The following is a 6,573-nucleotide window of genomic DNA, read 5'->3' as shown; positions in this document are numbered from 1 at the left end:
TCATCCTTTTGGTCGTTGACGGTCGTGATTGACTCCCCCAATTATGGATTCCAAAGAGCAAGTGTGCCGCAGCAATCAAGAACTCCACAGCTTGTTGGGCAGTTAAAAGGTGCAGCAAATTCTCTATGGTCCTCAGCCTCAGTTGATCTGCTCTCTCTCCAATATTCCAACCAGCCTTTCCATCTTCTTATCAATATCTCCCATTATATCATTTGCACTATCCTACAATTGTACACAATTAATTATATGAAACACATTTAAATTAAGGAGACCTAATAAAGTGTGTTCCTAATTCCTATTTCGCTTAAGTGTAGAATTGGGTATCTAATTCAAATGCACTCATAATGTAAATGTTTTTAAAGTAAAAATCATTTTAAAAGTTAGTTAACTAATAAATAATTGTACGACGTGAGTTTCGTAATCAAAAAATAAGGTACATAACGAGGTTCAACCACAAATCTTCTTAATGATTCCAGATTCCTTCTGGAATTCATGAAGAACCCGGATATACAACCCATATTCCGTGAAACTAGTATTTGCACACAAGGGGACCTATGAGATCAGCTCTAGAGGAAACAAAGAACTCGGAATTCCCCTCCTTTTATTATGCTTCCGTTAAATAAAGACAATTTAGAGATAGCATCTTTTTTGATCTATACCAATACAGTGTAATAACTCTTTTAATTGCGCACTTCAATTAATGCACCGTTCAGTTAAGCAAGGGAAAAACACCACTCGGACTAAACATAGATAATATAGAGGGTCTAACTTGTAGACACATAAAAAATTTATATTCTCATTATAATTTAATTTATTGTAGCATGTTATTTATCTTATTCAGGTGAGTTCAAATTGTCACTAAAAAAAATAAGTAGGGCCAAATAGTAGAGGCTTTTAACTTGAAAAAAATAAGACAGGACAAAGCACCTACTATTATATGTTGATAACTTGTTTTTTTACCCTGGATATAGGTTAAGTTAACCATAATTTTTACCATTAACGGGAGTTAGGGTGGGAAGGGATCGAGTCTCGAGGTTTGAATCTTGCGTATGAAAAAAATCTTATTTGAATATTTTTTCAAATTTATGCACAAAGACTAATAGTCTAAGCCCCAATACGATATCTTGAAACATCGGTTGAGGAACCAAAAAAACTACTAAATTTCCTATGATGAGAAATTTGGTACATATAATTTTCATACACTGTCGAGGCAAAGTAGAACCAAAAAATAAAAAAGATGAAAAAAATCAGGTACTTGTCTGAGTTCTTCGGTAATAGCATTTTCTACTGGCTGGATAGCTTCATTAACTTTGAAGCTCACTAAACCTAGTGGTGATTAGGGGATAAATGCGAGGCCGTATACTACGACCATTCGAATATCAAATATGTGAGACAAAAAGGATGCCCGATTCAGTATAAATAATATGAAAAGCAGTAGTGGGTCGCCATCCGCCGACCCAATTACATAAGGACCGCTCAAAGAGAATTAGACCATGGGGCATTAATAACACAAAGTACGTCATTTGCCGCAATCGACTTAACTCGATTATATTCGGAGTAATGAGAAGTGACTTTTTGGATTAATTGTGTGTGCAACTCATGTTCTTCTTGGTTTATGGCAGGTCTTGGTGCTTTGTTGAGTTGTTGCACTAGTTCTCGAAGTTGTTCATGCCATACTTCGTGGAATTTTTGGAAACTCGACATTTTTCCTTTTTGATTGTACATTATAACTAGGCCCCCTCTTTGGTGGATTTTGGGACTCTAATTGGATTTGAGGTTTGATTTTTGAGTGCGTTTGATTTATAGGCCTTCCAATTTTGGCAGCTAGCATAGGAGAAAATGACAAAATGGCCCCTTATTTTTAGTGCCCGGTTTAAAATAGTGCCTTAAGTATAATCGGAGCAGTTTTGATCCTTTAAGTTTGTCAAAAGTGAACACATTTGGTCTATATTAAATTTTTACCAATGTTTTAAAAGGAGGGAGCATGAGGTGGGGTGTTTTATTTAGTGGGGGGGGGGGGGAGCCACGGGGCGTAAGCCCCATGGATCTTTAGAATTTTAAATTATAATATAGTAAAATTGTATAATAACACAAAAATTATAGAAAAATATATTAGTAGTTTTAAAATTAAAAACACAATTAAATAAACTCATAGAAAACAAAACTTCTAACATGATTTTACAAGTATAAATAATGCAATGATTTAAAAGTTATTATGAGATGCAAACCAACTCTAACCTCTTAATTTTCAATTTCAAACAATAAAAGAATCACAATTTCTCAAAGCAGACTATGATCATATATACTATGCAATTTACCTCCCTAAAAAAATCAACAAACTTTATCAAATTATAATTAAAAAATCACTCCTTCATGAATAAAAATAAATTTACTTTCAAATAGCAAAATAATAAACAATGATAATTTTGAGACATAGGACAAAAACGTGAAGATTAATGGCAAGTGATGAAGATGTAAAATTCGGCTATGTATTCCTAAAATAAATGTTAAGTGATGTTTACCCTCATAGTGTTCTCATATAGTAAATATGAAATACTAAGGTTTATTATTTGAGTTTCTCTCAATCGTCTTATTTCTATAGATGAAGAAAACAATTAAGCATCATTCATTTAATAAAGAATTATAAGGGTCAATAATGTTAACTGAGGAATTTGACACATAATTTGTGTAAGAACTCTTAGGCGAGCCCCGAACATTGGGCGTTCAGCGCGTACAGTCGGGCACTTAGGGCGTAAGGCTCATAGAACTAAGCCCCACACGTAAGCCCGAGGCATTTTTCCAATGCCCCGCCTCGGAGCGAGCCCGAGGCGAGTCCCAGAACTGCCTTTTAAAATACTGATTTTTACCAGATTTTGATTGTTAAATTTAACCGAAATTGTGAGAACAAAATATATTTAGTGGAAACTCACATTTGCAAATCAGCTTTGTAGTTTTCTTTTTGGGTTTATTTCTAGAGCCAGGTGCTACTTTTTGAGATATAATTTCTGTAGTTTTTTATTTTGCCATCTCTGTGATTTTAACGAAATTTCTGGTGTTTCCGACTAAAAATTTTGTTTGACAATTTTGATTAAATTTAACAATTATATTTTCATAAATATTTGTTAGAGATAAAAATGCTCATTTTTTTACAAACTTGAAGGACCAAATCTGCTTATGTAATACTTATAGGACTACTTTAAGCCTATTACAAAAGATAAGGGACTATTTTTATCATTTGAGAGGTGGCGCCTGCAGCCGTTGTTTGGAACTTGGAATTTAATACATGTCTCATAACATGCAAGTCATGACCTAAGCTTTTTCGTGAAAATATCTTCAATTTTTATTGTATGTGATGACGACCAATGATGGTTGATGAGTTTCGAGCTTCTCAATGTGATTTGTCGTCTGAATTGCTTTCTATTTAAGTAACTGAACTTATGCTCAAATTATCATATGACAGCCAAAAGATAAGTACAACAAGGGAGGATATTTAGTCGCCTCGAATGCAATCAAATATGCATACATCATATGCATGATATACATGTTTTCAATTAATGGTATAGTATCTACTTACTCTAAATTTACATTTAATTATAATAAATTTGTAAAAAAAATTCTTATATTTATCATGAGTACTAATTCGTGAAATTTCATGATTTTCACAAAGCTATACATGACATAGAAGTTTTAATTAACGAAAGCGTACCTAGATCGATCTCTTAGTTTCTTGAAAAAATAAAGTAGAAATCAGTAATCACTTTCTTCTCTAATTTTTTTTTTCTCTCCCTTGTCCTTCTTTGCCTTTCTAAATATGGCACAAATGTGGAGCACACGTTATTGAGTGAAAGAGAGGGGGATCCACTCTACATCACGTGAGTAATGGATGTCCTCAATACTAGTCGTCGCAATCAATATTTTTCAATATTAAAGGGGTCGAATTATTTTAGTAAAATACTCCCTCCCGTCTCAATTTGTGTGAGTGTTTTGGCTGAGCACAAAATTAAAGAGAAAAAGAAAAAGAAAAAGAAAATAAAATTTGTGATTTAAAATAATTCATAGAACTAAATCACTTGATTAAGGATAAAATGAGAAATTTAGAATTAAATTATTACCTCACATCAATTAGGATGGAAAGAGTATATGAATATTTTTTCTGTGTATTTTTAAAAGATATCTCAATCGTAACCGAGAATATCTCACAATATATTGAACAGATTATACAAAAAAATTCAGTATATTTTTCTATTATTTTCCAAAATAATCTCAATAAAATATATTATTAGCATGGATGCATTTTTCTCAGCACCTAAGAGGCAAGCATTAATTAAGGGCCTGGTGACACAAGCATCTAGGATCTGGTGCAAGTTCTTTTACATGAATTTACTTTTCATAGCACATAAGATACAAGCAGTAAAGACCTGATTTTGTACATAATTCCTTAATATAGTACATGTATTTATTAATTAGGGGGCTGGCCGGGGGCGTGTGTGGTGCGGGGCGGTGGAGACGACGGGAGGGAGCGAGGGTGGAGATAGAAAATGCAAGGTATGTGAGGGAAATAATAATTAAAAAAAGTATTAATCTCAATCGTTCCATCCTCTATTTATCTTCAAAAGCTTTAGTGGGAAGTATATTGAGGAGGTAGGTGGCCGTTTGGAAGCATGATGCCAAAAAGAGGGGGGACGGATTGGACAAGAAGACCTTTTGATAGTTCAATAAGATACGTTGGCTACGTGCATCGTTGAATGTTTTTTTTTGTCATCCGTATTAATGCCTTAAAAGATGTGGACTTGTTAGAGATAGGAAAAGTGAAAATTACTATAATCATCGAAAAGAAAAACATAATAGCGGTGCCCGTTCTTCATTCCATAAATCGCTATGAATAATGTCAAATCAGAAAATGGCGATTTAACATGTTTTTGACACTATTGCGTTACGATTAAGGCATTTACGAGATCCTCCGGATGGTAGGCGGGAATACATAGGTGATGCGGCAAGGAAGGTGGATGGTGGAGTTTATTGAGAGGATCATTCCCCGGTGCTCTCATCTCGTTAGGCGGCTCCGTCGGTAAATCCTTACGAAGAAAACCGAAGAGGGTCAGCGAAACGTTATTATTTTTACGGAAACAATTTCGGAGCGTAATTGAGCATTAGGTGGGGGAAGGGATGTCACAATAGTGCTAATATAAAATAAGGCAGAGCGGTCATGTGAGAAGTCGCCCGGTGTCCACATCGTCATGGGAGGAACGTGCGTGGAATAGGCACAACGAGGCCGAGGGCCGCGCGAGAATGCGGCTGGCCGGGCCGCGGCCGTGGCGGGGTCGTGCGCCTATCTCGTCGGGTAATGGCCCCTTCCCGGGGCGGCCGACGGACGGTCTTGTCCGTCGGTACCGAAAGGAGGAAACCTAGCATATACTGGCGGTTAGCGTTGTTGTTATTTTTGCCCGCATTGGATAGAATTTACGCACGATTATTATCACGTCGGTTAGCGGAATTATTGTGACCGCCGGTGGTGGAGAGGAGTGTCATCACATCGCCAGCGACGCGTCGAGCTTGATGCGGGCACAGAGAAAGAAGGCAACATCTCTTCTACATTGAATGGTGGTATTGTCTCGCAAGACCGGACGTTGATCGGACCTTTAGCGACCGACCCTAGAGAGAGAATATTTACAATCGAATATCTCGATCGTAACCGAGAATATCTCACAATATATTGAACAGATTATACAAAAATTCAGTATACTTTTCTATTATTTTCAAAATAATCTCAATAAAATATATTATTAGCATGGATGCATTTTTCTCAGCACCTAAGAGGCAAGCATTAATTAAGTGACACAAGCATAGGAGAGTTCTTTTACATGAATTTACTTTTCATAGATACAAGCAGTAAAAGACCTGATTTTGTACATAATTCCTTAATATAGTACATGTATTTATTAATTAATAATAATTAAAAAAAGTATTAATCTCAATCGTTCCATCCTCTATTTATCTTCAAAAGCATTTACCTTTTGATAGTTCAATAAGATACCGCTACGTGCATCATTGTCATCCTATTACCAATGTGGTGGAGTGAATATATACTTCTTCATTCCTAATCAGAAGTTTTGGGTTTGAGATCCTTTGAATACATAACTCACAATACAATATCAGAGTGTGAAAAAAAAAACATCGTCATCCTATTGTCTCTACCCTCGAAAGGAGGAAACCTAGCAAGGTATACTGGAATTAGTGGATAGACTTTGCGGTTTCAATTTTCTTGATGCGTGCTGCCAAACTGCTTCTTAAAACTCAGTCATAAGACAGCCAAAAAGATCACCAATTTCCAAGAAACTGACGCACCCTTTTTATTGCATCAAATTGCGGCAAACCAAGAAGATGAAAGATTGAAGAGCACATGCTGCATATGAGAAATTTCCTATGCTTGCCAAGTGGATTTTATGCTTGACAAGTGGACTCTAATTGGGTTTCGCCTGCCAAGTAACCAACAATAAGGGGTCGTTTTAGTTTGAAGGATTAGACAAACTAATCATGAGATATAAATTGGAATTACTTGAAATGATGTTTAGT

The 6,573-nt window shown here is 35.6% G+C and overlaps 1 pseudogene; it reads right to left on the bottom strand.

The window, feature by feature from the left end:
- LOC132032071 (protein DOG1-like 4) lies at positions 1-1,722 on the bottom strand (annotated as a pseudogene).
- Between the last annotated feature and the right edge of the window lie 4,851 nt (positions 1,723-6,573).

The sequence above is a fragment of the Lycium ferocissimum genome, chromosome 9 (genome assembly GCF_029784015.1).
Source record: "Lycium ferocissimum isolate CSIRO_LF1 chromosome 9, AGI_CSIRO_Lferr_CH_V1, whole genome shotgun sequence".
NCBI classification, from domain to species: Eukaryota; Viridiplantae; Streptophyta; class Magnoliopsida; order Solanales; family Solanaceae; genus Lycium; species Lycium ferocissimum.
This window is presented reverse-complemented; position numbering and strand designations above follow the sequence as displayed.